The 22,491-nt window shown below is 43.4% G+C and overlaps 1 protein-coding gene across 2 annotated transcripts in view; it reads right to left on the minus strand.

The window, feature by feature from the left end:
- Positions 1-14,132, minus strand: part of LOC138800988 (caspase-8-like) — a 29,906-nt gene extending 15,774 nt beyond the window's left edge. For both annotated transcript variants that reach the window (XM_069983322.1, XM_069983321.1), the window contains exons 1-2: positions 14,058-14,132; positions 3,003-3,099 (exon numbers count right to left, since the gene is read on the minus strand). The gene's annotated coding sequence lies outside the window, so the exon portion shown is untranslated. The remainder of the gene's footprint in view (positions 1-3,002; positions 3,100-14,057) is intronic.
- Positions 14,133-22,491: the final 8,359 nt, after the last annotated feature.

Here is a 22,491-nt window from a genome sequence, read left to right on the forward strand (position 1 = left end):
TGGTGGGGGGGGGGGGGGGCACGGGGAAGGGGGCCATTCACATACATAACATACATTACAAAAAATATTCATGACTGTGATACTTTACAATACGAGACACCTTTTATCGGATAGGGTTATAGATAAGCCAGTCATCTGTCTATTATCTATGTACAGATGTAATTTGCATATAAGTGCATAAGGTCTGTTGATACCGTTGATTGATGTGAAAAGAATGGAGACAGATTAGGAAATATAGTATGGATGTGGGGCAGGCCTGGATGTTGGGAAATGACTTGTCCAGTATATAGCATTCCAGAGAACTAGTGAAGCACGAAACATGCAGTGGATAAAATATGATAATAAAATAAACTTATGCAGTGTCCCAGAGTGGGTGTCAGGTATAGGTCAGCACTGTGTGTCAGAGACTCTGAGACTGAAGTCTGTGTAATGCTTCTCCCGCCACCAGATGTCACTGCATTCTTTGCATGGCTGAAAGTCAAAAGTATGTAAGGGTTAACTGATTGCCCTATTGACTATGTGTATTTCCTGCCATTGTCTCCTGATTTCTGCTTAGCTAATCCCTGAACCAGCTACCTCAGAGCTACTGCCCTATCACAGAAGGTTAGATTTCCCCTGAAGGCCTAAGTTATATAGTTGGGTTGGGACTGAGTCAGTTGGTTCTGGTTCTAGTCAGTGTATAAGGAATGACCCTACGGAGCCTGATGAGTGCATTACTCCTGGGCCTGGCCAGACGGCCAGGGCCCACGTGTGGGACTATTATATTTCTTCTATAGCCGAATGGCATCGCGAGAGAGGAGCTGTGGAACCTTGGGACAAAATTCTATCCAAGCTGTCATCTTTTTCTTCTACCTCTGAGTGCAACGCACAAGTAACTGAGGTACTCTACAAGTCAGTAGTTAAGCACTGTGCAAAGGCAGAGTCTCTACTGCAAACCTTCTAGGATTCCTAAAGTGTATTTCCGACGGCTAGCTCTACCCTCTAGGTGGGCCTGTAATCCCTGATTGTGTGTCACTCAGTGCCCATACGGTAGCTTAAGTGGATGTTCATTCCAATGGATACTGGAACTTTCTCTTAAGACCCCCAGCTGAACCATAGTAGTCTGGATAAGAATCCCACCTTTACTCCCACAGACCCCCATGTTGCTCCAGCTCCACTTCTCAAGGTTACTTAACTAAAAGTCTATTGTCCTCAAAGTCTATATACCCGACTCAGTAAAAATTTAACTGTTTAATTGCTTGGAGTCTGTCTTTAGTAGCCTGCAACTCACTACAACTACAACTCCTAGTATCCTTTGCAGAGGTGAGTCAGTGGGTCCAGGGGTGTTATGTTATGTTTATGTTTTCTTTTGTCACTATCAATAAAGTTTAATGTTTTAGGGTTCATCACAGTACGTTCTGCACCTATAAAGATATGGTATATGCTTCATTCACAATCACCGAATTATTCATACCATAGAAACACATAAAGCCACCTTTAGGGTGCTAACACACACGACCGATGCGCAGTAGATCTGCAGCAGATTTGATGGTGCAGATTTGATGCTGTGTTCAGTTATTTACATCAAATCAGCTGCGTATCCGCAGCAGAAAATTCACTGCGATACGGTGTGAGTGAAGCTACCTTTTGTGTAAAGCAAAGAAAAACATACTGTCAATACAAAGCTGACATACTGCATTATTTCTTATATGTGACCTTTAGTATTTCAGAGTTTCTTCCCTAAACAGCCTTATTGATATAAACTAGTCAGATACGTCACATTTACATGAGTCATACTAACATATATGGAATGTTTTGCTCTGTGTAGTCTTATTATATGGTCCAACCAAAAAGGATATCTACAATCATCTATGCATTTTATTTTAATATTAGAATAGAATAATATTTATTACTTTATATTTTATTTCAGAAACAAAAGAATTTTGAAGCAACAGGATTTACAGGTACCAACATTCTCTTTGTTGCTGCTGGTAATAGACAAGTATGTACAATGCTTGCTACCTTTGGCAGCTCCTTTGGAGGATAAATGGGGCAGCAGCGCACAGACATCCAACATAAAGAGTATAATGAAATAGTGAAGCTTTGCCCGTGTCAGTCTTGCAGTTGTAAGTTAAGACTTGACTTTTTGAGTTGTGTTATAGTGATAAATCTCATGTTCTGTATTAGAGCGGAATGTATTCAAAAGTGTCTCAGGTTACCAAAAACTGTACAAGCAATTTCCTTGGGGCTCTATTCGTGTCAATTCTTTCGGCGAAATGCGGAATTAGCCGGCCCATAGAATGGTCTCTATGGAGCCGGCGGAAAGGCACGCGGCCATGCGCACGTACAGCCGTCGGAATTCCGCAGAATTTATCCGCGAAAATTCCTCAGTGTGAACCCATCCTAAGGCTATGTTCACACAAAGTACTTTTTCCTAAGATAACGACTGTTCTCTTAGTTTAAAACAACGGCATTGTTTTCTATCTACAATCTTTTCCATTGCAGTGAATGCAAACAACGGCCAATTGTACATAGACTTCAATGCAATTTTTGATTTACAACAATGGACGTTGTTTTGAGTGCCAAATAATGGCCGTTGTGTGAACATAGCCTAAAAGCCATAAGTCCTACGTATGCTGTGTGTGGTACTTCTGCCATTCGAGGAAAGAATACCTCTGTAATATTGCACCAATTTGAAGGGAGCTTCAAATGAGAGGAGATGAGACTTCAAGAGGTTAAACAAGTTGGACTTCAGCCTGTGTGACTCATTTCTTTCCACATAACATAGGAATCAGACAGGCAGAGCAGGAAGTCACAAGCATGTCTGACTGAGCTGAGTAAGGGTATTTATAAGGTGAAGATGAGTTGGTGAAAAGAGCTAATATCTTATATCCATGGTCACCGAATAACCACAACACATTCAGTATTGACCATAGACAACACATGTCATCCATCCAACAGCAGTCACGCATGGCTTCCTAATATACATACATACTTAGAGCAGTAGATCGTTGCATACTTACTTCAATAAGGAGAGAAGGATAAATGACTGCCAGACATGTCCTGAAGCTCAGTAAATAATGTCATATTATAACCCAACGTATCAGATCCTTGTTTCACCTGACAGCAGATAATACAGAACAGTTATGCAGCAGAGACACATTGAATACAGACTGTAGGCATGTCTTACTGAAATGTATCTAATGTATATGGCCAGCTTCTAATGCTTTTGTGTCTTACATGGAGCATTGCTGGAGAATGGTGCCCATGTGGCTTGTCAGGCCTCTTTCACATGCTTTATCTGCACCACGTCACTGGCATATACCAGAGTACAGACAAAAAAAGCCAAGCTCATTATTGACCTGAAATACGCATTGTTCATGGAGATGCGAATAAAGTTTTAGGGTATTCATATCCAGTGTGAATTGTAGGGTAGAAGGGCCAACTAGTAGTCCACCATTAAAACTGCAAAATCCAGAACTGGTTTTAACTCTTTAATGACCTACCTATTTTTGGCTTTCGGGTAGTTTCACACGTACCGGATTCGCAGTGGACTTCATGTGTAAATCTGGTACGTGTAAAGCTACCCTAAAACAGAATCTGACAGGTATTTATGCTGTGAGCAGGATGTGGTGGAGGGAGAGACTCTTAGGAAAATGAAAGGTGGAATCTGATTGGTTGCTGGGGCAACTGAGTCAGTTTCACGTTACACCATGTGTGATAAATCTCCCCCTTTATAACCCCATTACACATACTGTCCACCTACTTTTGGACCATCCCATGTGTGTGTGTGTGTATATATATATATATATATATATATATATATATATATATATATATATATATATATATATATATTTATATTTCTTGTTTCCTGAAAATAAGATATCGTTCAAAAATAAGGCATAGTGGAGGATTTACAGGATAGCTTTAAATAAGGCATCCCCTGAATGTAACCCTGCTGCCACCAGGGTTATGCTGGTTTGTGATGACTTCTGTACAGTATATAATAAATGTTCATTTTTGTTTTGTTCATTTTTTTTTTTTTTGTGTGAATTCTTCAAGGAAAATTAAGACATCCCCTGAAAATAAGACATAGCACAGCTTTAGGAGCCTTACTATGTACTTTATTTAATATCCCCCTTGTAAACAGTAATGAACCAAAAGATGTCTATTGAGTAAAGACATGGAGGATAAACAATGTTTCTATGGAAAATTGCTGAATGTGGGCCCTGCTGTAATAAAAAAAACTGCAAATGCATTGAAAACCACCATATCAAAAAATATCATGTGTCTATTGTGTTTAATTTTTCCCCATTTTGAGCACACAAAATAAAAAGTTTAAAGTTTCAGGCCATGTTCACACCCAGTAAATAAAGTAAAATAGGTATACAATGCTGCTATATTTTTGAATCTAATAATGTGCCTTTTGAAAAACAGCTGGCTGTGCACACATTGTAGAAAAAATATTTTCCCATATATTTTAAAGTAGAATATTATTAGATCTGCATTTTATACTTAATGGGCTATGTTCACACACATATTTCTGTCAGTCTTTTTTCAATCAAAACCAGGAGTGGGTTAGAAATACAGAAACTGTGCAAATCTTTCCATTGTAAATTTTCTTTGTCGATTCCATTTCTAATTTTGGCTACAAAATCAAAAGACACGCAGCACTCAGGGAGTCAGGGCTTGCTGTGTGCCAGCGGTCCCACCTCAATTCTCAGGTGGCTATGTAGATAAATGAAAGCGACTGCATCACTTCAGACTTCGTGAAAAAAGTCTTAGATGGTGTTTATTCCATACAAAAACACACGGTGAACAGACAGCGACGTTTCGACGTCTCAATGACGTCTTTCTCAAGCCAGTGAATACACTCCATACACAGGTGCTATATATACAATTTTGGCTACAAATACTGAACAAAACACTGTGTGAGAACATAGCCTTTTACTATCATATTTTTTTTTTAACCAATATCAGAAGTGGAAGTGACAAGGCAAAAGATTTGTTTTTTTGTTTTGTTTTTGACCCACTCCTGGTTTTGGTTGAAAAACTACTGACCAAAAGACTGATGAAATACTATATGTGACCATAGCCTTAATCTGTTTCTTCCATAAAAATATGGCACGATTTCATGCAGTTTCACAGTCTGCTCTAAAACAGCCTTACATTAGTGAGAACCTATGCCATAGTCTATACCGTGCTGATTTTTTGCAACACCGATTTGAAAAATTCAAAAATGTATTTCCAAGTAGATTCCCTACAAAGCCAACTGAGCTGCCAGAATGTGGAATAGTCCTATTGTATGCGGCTATATATGGGTCCTTTTACATACACACAGATATCTGACAGATTTTTAAAACCAAAGCCAGGAACAGACTATGAACAGGGAACAGGTCATAAAGGAAATACTGGGATCTATCATCTTTTCAAATCCATTCCTGGCTTTGGATTACAAAAATCTTACAGCTAAATTGGTCAGATATCTGTGTGTGTAAAAGGACCTTATGTATAAAACTGGGGCAAAGATTTCAGCAACAAGTCACGTGTGATGAATAGAAAACTAAAGGAATCAATATCCCAGAAAAATCTCTACAGCAACATGAGAAACCATGACTTTACTGAAAGAGTAGTAGATGCTTAGAACAAACTTTCAGCAGATGTGGTAGGTAAATCCACAGTAACTGAATGTAAACATGCCTGGGATAAACATACTGTATATCTATCCTAAGAAAACAGGAAAGATAATACTTTTAAAGGCAGACTAGATGGATCAGGTGGTCTTTTTCTGCTGATAATCGTCTATGACAAACAGTCTGGTTGTAATTTTACTCAGTGTTCATAGTATAGTATGGTAGCAGACAGTATACATAGTATATTATGGTAGCAGAGTACATAGTATAGTATGGTAGCAGAGTACATAGTATAGTATGGTAGCAGAGTACATAGTATAGTATGGTAGCAGAGTACATAGTATAGTATGGTAGCAGAGTACATAGTATAGTATGGTAGCAGAGTACATAGTATATTATGGTAGCAGTATACATAGTATAGTATGGTAGCAGTGTACATAGTATATTACGGTAACAGAGTACATAGTATAGTATGGTAGCAGTGTACATAGTATATTATGGTAGCAGAGTACATAGTATATTATGGTAGCAGTATACATAGTATATTATGGTAGCAGAGTACATAGTGAAAATTTGTTTACTCACCTGTAATTTTACTTTCCTCGAGGCATTAGGCAGCACATATGGGTCTTCAGTACCCACTGACCGCACTCCAGGACCGCCCACCTAGATCTTAGATTAGCATAAAAAAAGGTTAGAACACCTTCCATAGGTTGGAGACAGCATGATTACCCTTAAATATCCACACCTGAGAAACAGCAATTGTGTAATAAAATAGACAACATAAATGCAAATAAAATTTATTGGGAGGGTTAGTGTGCTGCCTAATGCCTCGAGGAAAGTAAAATTACAGGTGAGTAAACAAATTTTCACTTTCCTCTTCGGCTACGGCAGCACATATGGGATATGCAATAGACACAAAAGGGGGGGTTTTAGGTAGTCATACGAGCTGCTGACAGAACTCCCGTACTGAAGGCTGGGTCCCCCGCCTGAGTGTCAAGCCGATAATGCCTTATGAACGTAGATGACGTTGTCCAGGATGCAGCATTACAGATGTCAATCAGCTGTACTTGTTGCCTTTCCGCCCAGGAGGTGGACGTCGCTCGGGTGGAATGTGCTTTTAGAGGATGGGGAGGATCCAATCCCTCAGAGGCATAGGCTTCCAAGATGGTACATTTAATCCACCGCGCCAGCGAATCTTTGGAGGCTTTTAACCCTTTCCTAGGGCCAGAGAACAACACGAAGAGGTTCTCATCTCTGCGGAACTCCTGGACCCGAGATAGATAACACTTCAGAGATCTCTTGACATCCAGAAGCTGCAGACGTTGTTCTTCCTCAGAGGCTGGATTGGCACAGAAGTCAGGCAAAAACACTTCTCTGTTTATATTGGCAGATGAAGCCACCTTAGGAATGAATGATGGTATAGTCCTGAGCCGGACACCATCCGGCATGAATTTCAGATACGGATAACGGCAAGATAAGGCCTGAAGCTCTCCCAGGCGTTTAGCGGAGGTTACCGCTAGGAGAAACAAAACTTTGAAGGACAACCACTTCAAGTCTATGGATTCTAATGGCTCAAAGGGATGTCGGGTTATTTTATTGAGGACCAGACATAAGTCCCACGTGGCGACAGGTGAACGGACTGAAGGTCTGAGGTTTTTTAGACCTTTAAAGAACCTGGTGATGAGAGGATTGTTGGCATATTCTCCGTCCGTATGTGCATTTATAGCTGTCATGTGCACTCTAAGGGTGTTGGCCTTCAAACCCTTTTCGAAACCTTCCTGCAGGAACAGTAGGATAGATGGTACAGAGATCTCATGACCAGTATCTTTAAGCCAGAAGGAAAATTTCCTCCATAGCTTTGTGTAGACAGCATTAGTGGATTTCTTTCTTGAAGAAAGGAGAGTGGTCACAACTTTGTCTGATAAGCCTAAATTCTTCAGTCGGAGCCCCTCAGGAACCAAGCTGTGATGTGTAATTTGCTGAGCTGCGGGTGATGGAAGCCCCTCTGGAGGAGCAGATCCGGATAGAGGGGAAATGTCCAGTATGTGCCCTGAGACAGCTGATACAGGGCCGCAAACCACGGTCTGCGTGGCCAGAATGGGGTCACTATAATGGTGCGTGGGTTCTCCACTAGCAGCTTTGTTAGAACCCTGGGAATAACTGGAACAGGAGGGAATATGTATATGAACTTCTTCTTCCAGGACATTGTGAAGGCATCTAAAATGTCCGGAGAGTCCCACCTCCTGAGCGAGCAAAACCTCTTCAGTTTGCGGTTGGCTTTCGTCGCCATTAAGTCCCATTGGGGGAGGCCCCACCTGTCCGTCAGCATGTTGAAATATTTCATATTCAACTCCCATTCCCCGGGGAGCAATGTCTGTCGACTCAGAAAGTCCGCCTGATAGTTCAAAGTGCCTTTGACGTGCACCGCCGACAGTGTCGTCACCACTGGTTCTGCCCACTGCATGATCTTTGCACAAAGAGACTGCAGAGATGAACTGCGTGTACCGCCTTGTTTGTTTATATAGTATTTCGCGGTTACATTGTCTGTCTGAATGAGGACGGACTTGTTCATTAACATAGGCTGGAAATGCACCAGCGCCAGGTAGATGGCTAACATTTCCCTGTAGTTTGACGACATCCTGGTAACTGTCTTCGGCCAAACCCCTTGTGTCCAGTGTCCCAGAAGATGGGCACCCCAGCCGGTCTGGGAGGCATCCGTGGTCAGGACAAGCTGCTTTTGCCAGACAAAGCTCCTGCCGGTCAATAAGTTCTTGTCCACAGTCCACCATAGAAGGTCCTGGCGAACAGCAGCTGATATCCGGATCCTGCGATTCAAGGGAGATAGATCCCTGTCCCAGAACTGCAGGATCCCTCTTTGTAGACTCCTCATATGGCTCTTGGCCCAGGGGACCGCCTCTATAGAAGCTGTCAGAAGGCCCAGGACGCTCATTGCCGTTCTCACGGTAACCCAGGGAGACCGAACCAGGTGGAGAATGGCTCCCTTGATTTGTTGAGTCTTCTCCTGAGGAAGAAAAATCTTCATTTCCAGCAAATTCACCATCAGACCCAGAAAACGAATTCTGTTTGCTGGCACAAGCTGTGACTTCTGGAAGTTTATTATAAACCCCACTTTCTGTAGAAGAGTGATGGCTGTCTGGAGATGCGTCCGGAGAGACTGAGCTGATGCGGCTATTAGAAGCCAGTCGTCCAGGTATTGTACCAGCTTGATGCCCTGGAGTCTCAGAGCTGCTACTAAGACAACAGTCACTTTTGTGAAGATCCTCGGTGATGGGGATAACCCGAATGGCAGGGCTTTGAATTGATAATGGAGAATACGGCCGCCGACTGCCAATGCAAGCCTGAGAAATCTTCTGGACTTCACCTGGATAGGGATATGGAGGTACGCATCTTTCAGGTCGAGCGATGCCATGAATTCCCCTTCCTGAGCCAGACTGTAGACTGACCTGATGGTGTCCATTCTGAACTTTGTCTTGACCAGGTGCTTGTTCAGATACCTTAGATCTATGATGAGACGCCAAGTGCCGTCCGCCTTCAGGACTGGGAATACCCGAGAGTAGACCCCCCGGAATTCTTCTCCTGCAGGAACACGCTCGATGGCGTCTTTTAGCACAAATTCCTGAAGAAGGATGGAGATTCGGGCTTCTCGAAAGTTGCAGATGAACCTCTCCCTGGGCAGGTGTTGAAATTCTAGGGCATATCCCTGTTTTATGATGTTGAGAACCCAGGGATCGTTGGTAACAGACTGCCAGGCTGGAAAGTAATCCAGAAGCCTTGCCCCAACAGCCACAGGAGGCCTGGCGTCAGAACTCCTGCTTGGGATTATCGGGCTGCTTTCTCCGGGATTTATCCTGGAACCTGCCACGAAACCTCCGTTCTGATCTGTCCTGCCCCTGGCGCCTCCGAAAGGAACCTCGGCCTCTTTGATAGCGGAAATTACGATACCTCCTATATCTGAAGGATGTAGGCAGGGACAGAGAATTATCCTTCTTATTCCGCTGCATCACCTTGTCGAGTTTAGAACCAAACAGTTTCCCGGGCTCAAAGGGCAACGCACAGAAGTTTGACTTGGAGGCCACATCTCCCGTCCAGGGCTTGATCCAGATCGCCCTCCTGGCTGCATTGGCCAGAGCCATATTCTTGGCAGCAATCTTGACCGCATCTAAGGAGAAGTCGCATAAATATTCGGCCGCCATTTTTAATGTGGCTACCTGCTCAGCAAGATCCTCCCGGTGAACACCGTCACTGATATCCGTAGCTAGGTGACTCAGCCATACTCTCACGGCTCTTGCCACAGGGACAGAGGCTAGTGAGGCTTTGCTTAGGGAGGCCAGGTTGACATGGGATCTCTTTAGAAACGTGTCTGCCTTTCTGTCCATCGCATCCTTTAACATAGAGGACTCATCACTGGGAAAATAAGACCTTTTAGACAGGTTAGCAATGGCGTCATCAACACTACTAGGCCCTTCCCAGGCTTCAGACATGGCTGGATCAAGTTTATACACCGCCTTGAATCTAGAACCAAGGTCCAGGCGCTTATCTGGCTTTTGCCATTGTTTCTCCATAATGGTGTTTAGCAGCTGGTGTCCCGGCAACACAGAAGAACGTCTTTTAGGGAAGTAAAACAGATTATTTTTATCTTGGTCCTGACCCTCAGACTGCTTGGTTTCCATACACCCTTTGACATGGTCAATCAACTTATCTGTATTTTCTTTCCTGAACAGATAGTAATCCTCTGTAATCTTATCAGACCCTGAACTGACATCAGACTCATAGCTGTCAGCCGACTCAGCGGTATCATGTCTGGATTGTCTACGGGGTCTTTTCGAGGAAGAGGGACCTGCTTCCTCCATGTGAGACTTGAACCAGTTGAAAAATTTTCTGGCCTCAGACACCAGATCAGAAGACTCCTTAGGAGGAGCACAGCCCTTACAGATATTATCAGGATAATCATCAGGTAATGTACGGAGGCATAGTACACACTTGTGGCTGGCAGGATAGTGATCTGCATGTCTGGATGAGTGTCTGGAGGAGTGCCTGGAATGAGCAGATTCTGCATACTGAGCAGTACATGGGTCACAGATATTGCTAGGTGAATCATCTGGCAGAGGTTGTTTGCATATTGAACAGATACGGTGCCTGGACTTAGAGCCTCTTTTCCTACTAGAATGGCTTGACATCTGCATATAAACATACAAAAACAACACTAACTAAACTATGCTGTAAAAAACATAGTAGAAGGGGCAACTGAACCATATGATTACCTTAGTGGCGGAAGCACCCGGCTGCCTAGTACATCAGAGACCAGTGTCAGTTACTTACCAGCAACCTTTAATACCCTTCTTCCAAATAAGAGGAGACTCCACCTGCTGGGTGTCATAGTAGGCGACAGTGACACCAGGGTTTCAGACCGGAAGTGACTCCCGCCCCTCCGGACCGGAAGCGCGTCCCGGAATGCGCCTGATGTGCGCTCCGGTACAGGACACCGGCCTGAACATGGCCCACCTGCATCCCGAAGCGCCGCCGGCCGGGAACGCGTCACCGTAGCGGCGCCGGCCGAAGCGCGTCACCGCGGCGCCGCCGGCCGGAAGCGCGTCACCGCAGCGCCGCCGGCCGGAAGCGCGTCACCGCAGCGCCGCCGGCCGGAAGCGCGTCACCGCAGCGGCGCCGGCCGGAAGTGCGTCATCGCAACGGCGCCGGCCGGAAGTACGTTACCACAGTGCGAACGCCGCACCGAAACAACACGGACCACTGAAGGTAAACTGTAATTTAATAGCAACTACCTACTCTATCACTGCACTTGACAGGCTCACTAGGAAGAGTCTCTAGAAGCTAGGAGGCATATAGAAGCAGTTGGAATTGATGTATAATCGGGACCCAGCATTGGTACTTAGTATAAAGCATACCCGGGACCCTGCACCGGTATATAGTAGCAGTGGCTGGAATACTATACCATCAGCGGCTGGCATCCACAATGCATAACCGGGACCAAGCACCGGCAATAGCACAAATATGCATACCCGGGACCCCGCACCGGTACTCAGCATAACATCAGCGGCTGGACTCATAATGCATAACCGGGACATCGCACCGGTAACAGTACCATAATGCATAACCGGGACCCCGCACCGGTATTTAGCATAACATCAGCGGCTGGAATTCATAATGCATAACCGGGACATCGCACCGGAAAACAGTACCATAATGCATAACCGGGACCCCGCACCGGTATTTAGCATAACATCAGCGGCTGGAATTCATAACTAATAAGAAGAATCTGTAATTAACGATGTAGTTATGCCCCGCATAACCTAGGAATCCTTGTACCTAAAAGAATAAAAACATACTTACTTAAGTGGAGGTGGAGAGGTGGGCAGCCTGGAGGTGCGTAGCACCAGAAGGACCAGAGGACTGAAAAAAACACAATTGCTGTTTCTTAGGTGTGGATATTTAAGGGTAATCATGCTGTCTCCAACCTATGGAAGGTGTTCTAACCTTTTTTTATGCTAATCTAAGATCTAGGTGGGCGGTCCTGGAGTGGGGTCAGTGGGTACTGAAGACCCATATGTGCTGCCGTAGCCGAAGAGGAAAGTATATTATGGTAGCAGTGTACATAGTATATTATGGTAGCAGAGTACATAGTATATTATGGTAGCAGAGTACATAGTATAGTATGGTAGCAGTGTACATAGTATATTATGGTAGCAGAGTACATAGTATAGTATGGTAGCAGTGTACATAGTATATTATGGTAGCAGTATACATAGTATATTATGGTAGCAGAGTACATAGTATAGTATGGTAGCAGTGTACATAGTATATTGGTAGCAGTGTACATAGTATAGTATGGTAGCAGTATACATAGTATATTATGGTAGCAGTGTACATAATATATTATGGTAGCAGTGTACATAGTATATTATGGTAGCAGAGTACATAGTATAGTATGGTAGCAGTGTACATAGTATATTATGGTAGCAGTGTAAATAGTATATTATGGTAGCAGAGTACATAGTATAGTATGGTAGCAGTGTACATAGTATATTATGGTAGCAGTATACATAGTATATTATGGTAGCAGAGTACATAGTATAGTATGGTAGCAGTGTACATAGTATATTATGGTAGCAGTGTACATAGTATATTATGGTAGCAAAGTACATAGTATAGTATGGTAGCAGTATACATAGTATATTATGGTAGCAGAGTACATAGTATATTATGGTAGCAGTATACATAGTATATTATGGTAGCAGAGTACATAGTATATTATGGTAGCAGACAGTATACATAGTATATTATGGTAGCAGAGTACATAGTATATTATGGTAGCAGTGTACATAGTATATTATGGTAGCAGAGTACATAGTATAGTATGGTAGCAGTATACATAGTATAGTATGGTAGCAGTGTACATAGTATATTATGGTAGCAGTGTACATAGTATATTATGGTAGCAGTGTACATAGTATATTATGGTAGCAGAGTACATAGTATAGTATGGTAGCAGTGTACATAGTATATTATGGTAGCAAAGTACATAGTATAGTATGGTAGCAGTATACATAGTATATTATGGTAGCAGAGTACATAGTATATTATGGTAGCAGTATACATAGTATATTATGGTAGCAGAGTACATAGTATATTATGGTAGCAGACAGTATACATAGTATATTATGGTAGCAGAGTACATAGTATATTATGGTAGCAGTATACATAGTATATTATGGTAGCAGTGTACATAGTATATTATGGTAGCAGAGTACATAGTATAGTATGGTAGCAGTATACATAGTATAGTATGGTAGCAGTGTACATAGTATATTATGGTAGCAGAGTACATAGTATAGTATGGTAGCAGTATACATAGTATATTATGGTAGCAGTATACATAGTATAGTATGGTAGCAGAGTACATAGTATATTATGGTAGCAGTGTACATAGTATATTATGGTAGCAGTGTACATAGTATATTATGGTAGCAGTATACATAATATATTATGGTAGCAGTGTACATAGTATATTATGGTAGCAGAGTACATAGTATAGTATGGTAGCAGTGTACATAGTATATTATGGTAGCAGAGTACATAGTATATTATGGTAGCAGAGTACATAGTATATTATGGTAGCAGAGTACATAGTATATTATGGTAGCAGAGTACATAGTATAGTATGGTAGCACTAGCAGTACACATAGTATAGTATAGTATGGTAGCAGTATACATAGTATTTAGATAAAAATCACACTCGTATGCAAACAAATCCTTAGTATGTTTTAGTGTTAAAGAAAAGTTTCACTAATGCGGTTATATGCGAGTTCGTATTGTGTAGTCAGCAGTCAGAATAACCAGGTGTTCCTAGATAAGAGGGGCACAGTGTAGGCTACAGATACCCTATGTTATATATATACTCACAGGACTGTAGGGTATTCCAGCTGTACACTGTCACACTCAGCACACCCAGCATAGATATGTGCTCCCGCCAGTAATACTGACAGCTTCTACTGCAGGAGAATGACAAACCTAACACGTGACGCCTACAGGAAACAGGAGGGCTTAATGCCTCTACTTGTTTCGTCAATAAAGAAATTGATTTTACATCACCTTTAAGAACATTTCTGCATTAATTTGCGATCATATAAAGTTATCCTTCCCTTAGTATAATAGTTAGAACTAAGAAAGCTAGATGGTAAGACATACAGAACACTACTGGAAACCTCACTCAGCTTTCCCGGTCCCCTGAATGGAAATATACATGATGATGTAAATTTGCAATTGTAGTGTACATCATTCTACATGATGCCTGTAAATAAGGCTATTTTATGTGAATGTTCAAAAGTACTAAAGGTTAAAAACACAGAGAGCATAATTATAATTAACGTGATTATTAGTTATGATAGTACCTACAGAGTAGTCCTAGGAAACACACGGCATTGTGCCATGCTTTGGAAGCCGGAGCTTTAAAATGTCTTTTTACTATTGTATAACATGTATTTTCTGTGTCTGCATATTGTCTGTGCAAAACACAAGTGTATTGGAGTATAGTAATAGAAGACTTATTATATCTGGGTGGACGGCTCGTTAATCCACCTGTTTGGGACATGATGAGCTGACCTTTCTCTGTTTATGTGTTTCTGTATTCTGTATACTTTATGTTCAGATTAGAAAGGCAGCCTGCATTCAAGGTCGTGTCAGTATGCCAGCAGGAGGTATGCCAATGTATACCACGGTGTACCCGTATGATATCATCTTATAAAACAAATATATGGTACTCACCTGGTAAACCTTCAGACAATTCAATTCAATCAACCTGCGGTCCCCTGCCAGTGTTTGCTTACATGATTGCACAAAGATTTCACATTATAATCCTAGGCAAAATGATCTAAATGTGAAAAAAAATTATTAAAGCAAATCATATGTGTACAGTCTAAATGTTTGTGTTATGTGCGGTGGTGGTTTTACAGTCCTAGGCCATGACCACACAATGCCTTTTTTGGACCGTGAGCAGTAGTATATGTTAAAGCAGGGCCGACCTTTAGGATGTACAATCTGTGCAATTGCACAGGTCGCATCACTCCTGGTAAGTTATGAGAGCGCCTCGTCTTCTTGAACAGTGTAATCAGCCACCGTGCTCTTCATTCAGTCACTGAAGAGTGCTGGTGACTGGTGTTATGAGACCTGCTCTGGCCTTTTAACTGTGAGGCTCATAATTATGCAGCACCCTGACTGACAGAACTAGGAGCCATTGGTCTCCCGCCCTACCAGATATTGTGATTCCAGCTTCCACAGCAGAGAAGTGGAGACGCACAAAAGCCAGGTGACTATAAATGTCTGTTTTTATTGTGTGTTTTTTCTCATTTTATTATGGAGGATGCTTACATGGGTGTAGGAAAGTGGGGGAGGGTAACAACTTGGAGGGTGGGTAACAACATTGGGGATGCTGCAGGCACTAACTACAGGAAGATGTCTGCATTGGGGCTTCTATTTACTGGGGGGTATTAGCTATAGTAGTGATACTACCTACTGGGGGTGCACCTACTAAATGAATGCACAGAGGGGGCCTAACTAACATATGGATAAACAGAGAGGCCTTATATTATACGGGGGCACAGATGGCGCTTCTAGAATATATGGACTATTGGGCATATAGGGGGCCTCACTACTATATGGGGGCACAAATGTGGACCTAATTACTCTTTTGGAGAACAGGGGGCCTGACTACTATACAGGGTTCACAGAGGCATCTACTGTGTAGAACAGGGTCTAACTACTATATGCATACACAGAGGGGGCCTAACTACTATATAGAGGCACAAAGGGGGTCTATACTATGCAGGTGCACAAAAGGGACCTATACTATATATGGAGGCACAGAAGGTTTTATCTACTATATAGGGGGAAGTCTTCAAGATGGATTGAGCCAAATGGAGAAGAAAAGAAGAAGCAAGCAACTTTTTATTTTATATTTTTTTCCTTAATGTTGCAGAACAACGCTCACTTACGGGTTAAATGTCACAGTTAAAAACAAATTTGCGATCTTTAACCTGGAAGTGGGCGAAGTTCTTTTGAGCAATGTGGTTATTGAAGCTATAGATCTTTGTGAAATAGATATACCTGGTGAAGGCTCCATGAGTCAAAACGTGTTGTTTTTTAAATATATATTGCAGTTTTTGATTCTCATTTCTATAGCCTGTTCGGTTTTATAACAAGAGGAATGTTTTTTTCTGAAAGCCTGGTCCTAGTTGGCATTTCTTGTGCCTTTTGCGCAAGGGGTGCTGAGGATAAATTTAATACAGAATAATCGCCATTCTTTCTGCTATTGTGGGATTTGATCCATATTTCTATTTTTTCCAGTTTAAAATGTGGTTTAAAGAATACAAAATACAAACCTCTAAGTACTCCAATGCCTCCCCTGGCTTTACAACGATCACCACAGAACACACAAGTCCCTCTTCTTTAAGTAACGGGGGCAAAGAAGATTTTTTCCCAAATCTTAAAGATAATCAGCAGGTTAGATGAATTTGTGCATGTGGTGCTAAGGATGAAGGGAAGTTTCTTACCTTTATCCTGAGCGCTGTTTTTTGCGTAGTTTGGAGGTTTAGAGCACTGTGAAGTGCGGAGTGTGGAGATACTTTTGGGGCAGTGGTAGCGAGAAGAGATAATGTGCAGGGATAGCAGGGTGGGAGGGAAACAACAATGAGCTGGCTCGTCTTGATGCAGGAATTACTTGGATTGCATGACGAGCCGGCTCATCATTTTGCAACAAGAGGTTAAGAGGAACTATCAGCAGGTTCATGCAGCGCTTTACCTGATGATTGTACCACTGCCCCTCCTGCCTGTTGTCGGCCTGCCGTTTTTGTTCAGTTTGAGTTAGATTGTGGTGGTTGCCTCGGGCGCAAAATTCTTAGGGGTGCAAAAGTTTGTCCCCTAAGAATGTAAAGTGAGTGGTGATGCGTACAATGCACAGTTTATTAGATATAGCAATACACAGTGGGATCATGCGCAATACTTTCTTGTCCTCACTATAATTTGAGTGGCGTCTGGTCCACACTCCCCAGATTTTGTACCCTGCCTACCTGCTGTTTTAGGCTTAAGGTGTCTATTTTCTAGGGCACTTAAAGGGGTATTCCCCCCCCCCCCCCAAAAAAAAAAAAAATAATAATTATTATTATTTTTTGCATTACTACATTGCCCACCCAAAGCTTTCCATCTTTCCAATTTATTATGGATTCTTCACAGTTTTGCTGTTATCTAGGTGCATTGACCCCCACCAAATGCATAGAATCATCAAATCTCAGTCTAACCCGTCACCACTCCCTGCTCCTGGCCACCACCCTCCGTTTCGGGATCACGTTTCCTCTGTCTCTTCAACTTGCTGGGTTAACGCTTCTAACCCAGCCCACTAAAGTGAGGGAGGGCACTGATGGGTGCTGCTGATCAGTGCCTCCCTTCCCCCAGGTCATCTGTGTGCCCCACTGCCCCTGAGCCCCCTGACTGTGCTACCTCACCCGCGGCCCCCCATGCCCCCCCTGCGGCTCACCCGCGGCACCCCCCCCCCACGGTACACAACCCCCCCGCACGACTCACCCGCTGCACACCACCTCCCCGGGATGTACTGATGGCACCCACCTGCCCCGCGTGACTCACTTGCGACTCCATCCCCCTGGCTCCCCTGTGGCCCCCTTCTGCTGACCCACCTCTAAATAGCCCCCTGCCTCAACTCACTAACTCAACTATGTTACTGCCTCAACTCTGCTATATCACTACCTCAACTCTGCTATGTCACTACCTCAACTCTGCTATGTCACTACCTCACCTCAACTCTGCTATATCTTGTGACTATCAGCTCAACTCTGCTATGTCACTACCTCAACTCTGCTATGTCACTACCTCAACTCTGCTATGTCACTACCTCACCTCAACTCTGCTATATCTTGTGACTATCAGCTCAACTCTGCTATGTCACTACCTCAACTCTGCTATGTCACTACCTCAACTCTGCTATGTCACTACTTCAACTCAACTCAAATCTGCAATGTAACGACCACACCTCAACTCTGCTATATCTTGTGGCTATCAGCTCTGCTACATCATAGATGGGAAATTGTAAAAAAGGCTAATTGCTAAAACCAACTTATTGTTCTGTCTGTGGTGATAAGCTGGTAGCTGCCATATAGTGATATTTACAGAATTTAAGCCAAACTTTCATTTAAATGTAATTTTCAGAAATCAATAAATATCAATAGTTCAAGCAGTTTTAAGAAACTCTGTAATAGGTTTTATTCAGCAAAAGAGTTTCCTTCTGTAGTCAAAAAGCTGTTTTCCTACCTCTCCCCTAACTTCAGAAGAAGGGGGGGGGGGGTGAGTGAGAACAGAGAGGAGACAAATAGCCCTGCAAAAGTCTACATCCTGCAATATTCTCTCACTAAGCTTTCATATAAGCACTGACCTTTCTGACCTGTGAATCCAGCGTTTATGCGCCCAGTCTGCAAACTGCAGGAGCTGGTTCTCTGCTTACTCATCCCCCTCGACCCCTCCCCCCTCCATAGAATATATTGAACTCAGCAAACCCATCTTTACTTTGCTTCTCAGTAATGAAGATGGCTTTGCCTAATAATACACAGATAAGAAGTGAGGGGGGAGGCTGGGAAACTTTTTGAGTACAGAAAGAGGCTTTTCGCCTAATAAAACCTATTACAGACTTTCTTGAAATCACTTGAACTATTGACTTCTGCAATAAAAATTTAAAAGACGATTACATTTTTAAGGAGAAGTCCGGTGAAAATTTTTATTAAAGTATTGTGCTGCCCCCCAAAAGTTATACAAATCACCAATATACACTTATCACGGAAAATGCACATAAAGTGCTTTTTTCCCTGCACTTACTACTGCATCAAGGCTTCACTTCCTGGATAAAATGGTGATGTCACGCCCTGACTCCCAGAGCTGTGCGGGCTGTGGCTGCTGGAGAGGATGATGGCAGGGGGATGCTCAGTGTCCCTCCAGTGCCCTGTGTCCCTCAGTGTCCCCCTGCCATCATCCTCTCCAGCAGCCACACCCCGCACAGCTCTGGGAATCGGGTCGTGACATCACCATTTTATCCAGGAAGTGAAGCCTTGATGCAGTAGTAAGTGCAGGGGAAAAAAAGCAACTTATAAGCATTTCCCGTAATAAGTGTATATTGGTGATTTTTATAACTTTGGGGGGCAATACGATACTTTAATAAAAAAAATTGCCGGACTTCTCCTTTAAGGCCATTTTATAGGGGGCGATAATTGCTATTTCAGCCGATAATTGGCCCGTGTAAAAGTGCCAGATATTAGCCAATAAGCGAATAAACCCCAGGCCATTGGCTGATTTGATCTTTTGTGCAGTGGTGAAATTTATTATTATCAGCTGCACATCTCTCTCGTTCGTACACAGCCCCATATCGAGCCATGCAAAAGGACACCAGTAAATAGCATCCGTATAAGACGATAGCAGCTCCATGTAGAATGACCATAAGTATGGTCAGTAACGTTTCACATTCATCTCAAGGGGACAGGTCCTGTCTATTGTCATTTATACTAATGGCATTTACTGTAAAGCATGTCACTAAATGCTGTTAAAAACAGGTTAGGCAAAATTGCAGCCCCCATAACAATGTCTCTAATAAGGAATAAATCTAAGTGATAAATGCCCTTTAGGCTGGGTTCACACTACGTATATTTCAGTCAGTATTGTGGTCCTCATATTGCAACCAAAACCTGGAGTGGATTGAAAACACAGAAAGGATCTGTTCACAAAATGTTGAAATTGAGTAGATGGCCGACATTTAATGGCAAATATTTGCTGTTGTTTTAAAACAACGGCGGTTGTATTGAAATAATGGCAGTTATTTACTGTTATATGGCGGCCATCCACTCAATTTCAACATTGTGTGAACAGATCCTTTCTGTGTTTTTAATCCACTCCTGGTTTTGGTTGCAATATGAGGACCACAATACTGACTGAAATATACATAGTGTGAACCCAGCCTTAAAGTGTTTGGCAAATTTGCAGAGATGAGTCATGGCTCTCTGGAACAGATATAAAAAAAAGGTACTCTAATCAGAGAAGATGCCCTCTGCAATCTCTGGTTATAACTGCACTATAGTCTGCAAAGTGCATGTGTAGAGCTGGTATCCTCCACTATGGGGGGGGAATATTGGTCTGTGTGTAGCAGAATTTATCCAGTAACAGTATAGTGGTATTTTTTATTCCCATTTGAAACCAATTTACAGCTTCAACATGAACGAGCCCTATCTGTATAAATCTATTGTTTTACGTGGGAGAGAAACAATGTTTTATAGCTGTGACAAATACCATCATAAAATCCATTTCCCGTAAGCTACCTAGGGACTGTTTCCGAGATAGCCTAATGAGAAACAAGACCTGACATGTACTTACTGTATACACGTCACCTATTCATGGAAATGTCAAAGAAAAATACTCAAACATTGAATGTTTAAAAAGCTGCTCTCTGGTATGAAGGAAGTGTTTTTCTTCTAAGCCACCCTTAGGCTATGTTCCCGCAACGTTTTTTCTTGTCCGTTTATAATTTTTTAAGTGATGTCCAAAATGAGTCCAAAATGACGTCTGTTATTTTGAAGATTGGCTGTCCGTCAGTGCAGTAACAGCTGCTGGTACATTATTCTAGTTTGGGGTTACTATTTGGCCTTTGGGTGTGTCTTTAATTGAAAAGTCCATTAAATTTAATAGAAAAACGGAGAAAGGACATTGAAAAAAGAAAAACTGTGTGAACAACTAAAAAATAACGTCTGCTGTTTGCAAAAGATGTCCGAAAATAATTGTCATGATCATTATTTTGACATCCACGCAGATAACGTCTGTAATTTTATACACTGTGTGCATTGGATGTCCGTCATTCCATTGACTTTAATGCATTGTATTGCAGTCAGTTAAATCGCGGCAATAACGGACGTCTTTTTAAAGAGAAAAAGCGGACGCCTTTTCTCTTTTTTTGATGTTTTGTGAACATAGCCTTATCAATAACACCTGAAATACAAAAATTATGTACAAGATAATGGCTACATCCACATGAAGGTGGGTAGGGGTTGCACTAAAGCAGGGGTGGGGAACCTCCGGCCCGCATCCGGCCCCTGAGACCTCCCGATGCGGCCCGCGGCCCGCAGCTCCCCTGTGATGCTCGCCGCTCTGCTGGGGAAGAAGCCGGCATACACCGCATCCTCCGGTGTCTGTGACAGCTGGCGGACACCGGAGGATGCTGTCTGTGCCGGCTCCTTCCCCAGCAGAGCGGCGCGTGTCTTTAGTCTCCTGCGGGCCGCGCGCGATGACGTCATTTCATCGCGCGCCGCCTGCAGGAGAAGACCGGCACAGAGGACCTGGGAGAGAAGAGGACCTGGACTGCGTGGGAGCGGAGGTAAGGTGAGTGGGATGTTTATTTTTTTATTTGGGGGTTAACTAGGATCCCAGGGACATGACTGATGGGGGGGGACAACTAGGCTACCAGGGACATGACTGATGGGGGGACAACTAGGCTACCAGGGACATGACTGATGGGGGGACAACTAGGCTACCAGGGACATGACTGATGGGGGGACAACTAGGCTACTAGGGACATGACTGATGGGGGGGGGCAACTAGGCTACCAGGGACATGACTGATGGGGGGGGACAACTAGGCTACCAGGGACATGACTGATGGGGGGGACAACTAGGCTACCAGGGACATGACTGATGGGGGGGGGACAACTAGGCTACCAGGGACATGACTGATGGGGGGGAAAACTAGGCTACCAGGGACATGCCTGATGGGGGGGGGAATAACTAGGCTACCAGAGACATGACTGATGGGGGGGGGGGGAATAACTAGGCTACCAGAGACATGACTGATGGGGGGGGGGGGGAATAACTAGGCTACCAGGGACATAACTGATGGGGGGGGGGGACAACTAGGCTACCAGGGACATGCCTGATGGGGGTTAACTAGGCTACCAGGGACATGCCTGATGGGGGGGGGGGAATAACTAGGCTACCAGGGACATGCCTGATGGGGGGGGGGGACAACTAGGCCACCAGGGACATGACTGATGGGGGGGACAACTAGGCTACCAGGGACATGACTGATGGGGGGGACAACTAGGCTACCAGAGACATGACTGATGGGGGGGGGGCAACTAGGCTACCAGGGACATGACTGATGGGGGGGACAACTAGGCTACCAAGGGACATGACTGATGGGGGGATAACTAGGCCACCAGGGACATGACTGATGGGGGAGACAACTAGGCTACCAGAGACATGACTGATGGGGGGGGGGATAACTAGGCTACCAGGGACATGACTGA

This window comes from Dendropsophus ebraccatus, chromosome 9, assembly GCF_027789765.1.
Source record: "Dendropsophus ebraccatus isolate aDenEbr1 chromosome 9, aDenEbr1.pat, whole genome shotgun sequence".
NCBI classification, from domain to species: Eukaryota; Metazoa; Chordata; class Amphibia; order Anura; family Hylidae; genus Dendropsophus; species Dendropsophus ebraccatus.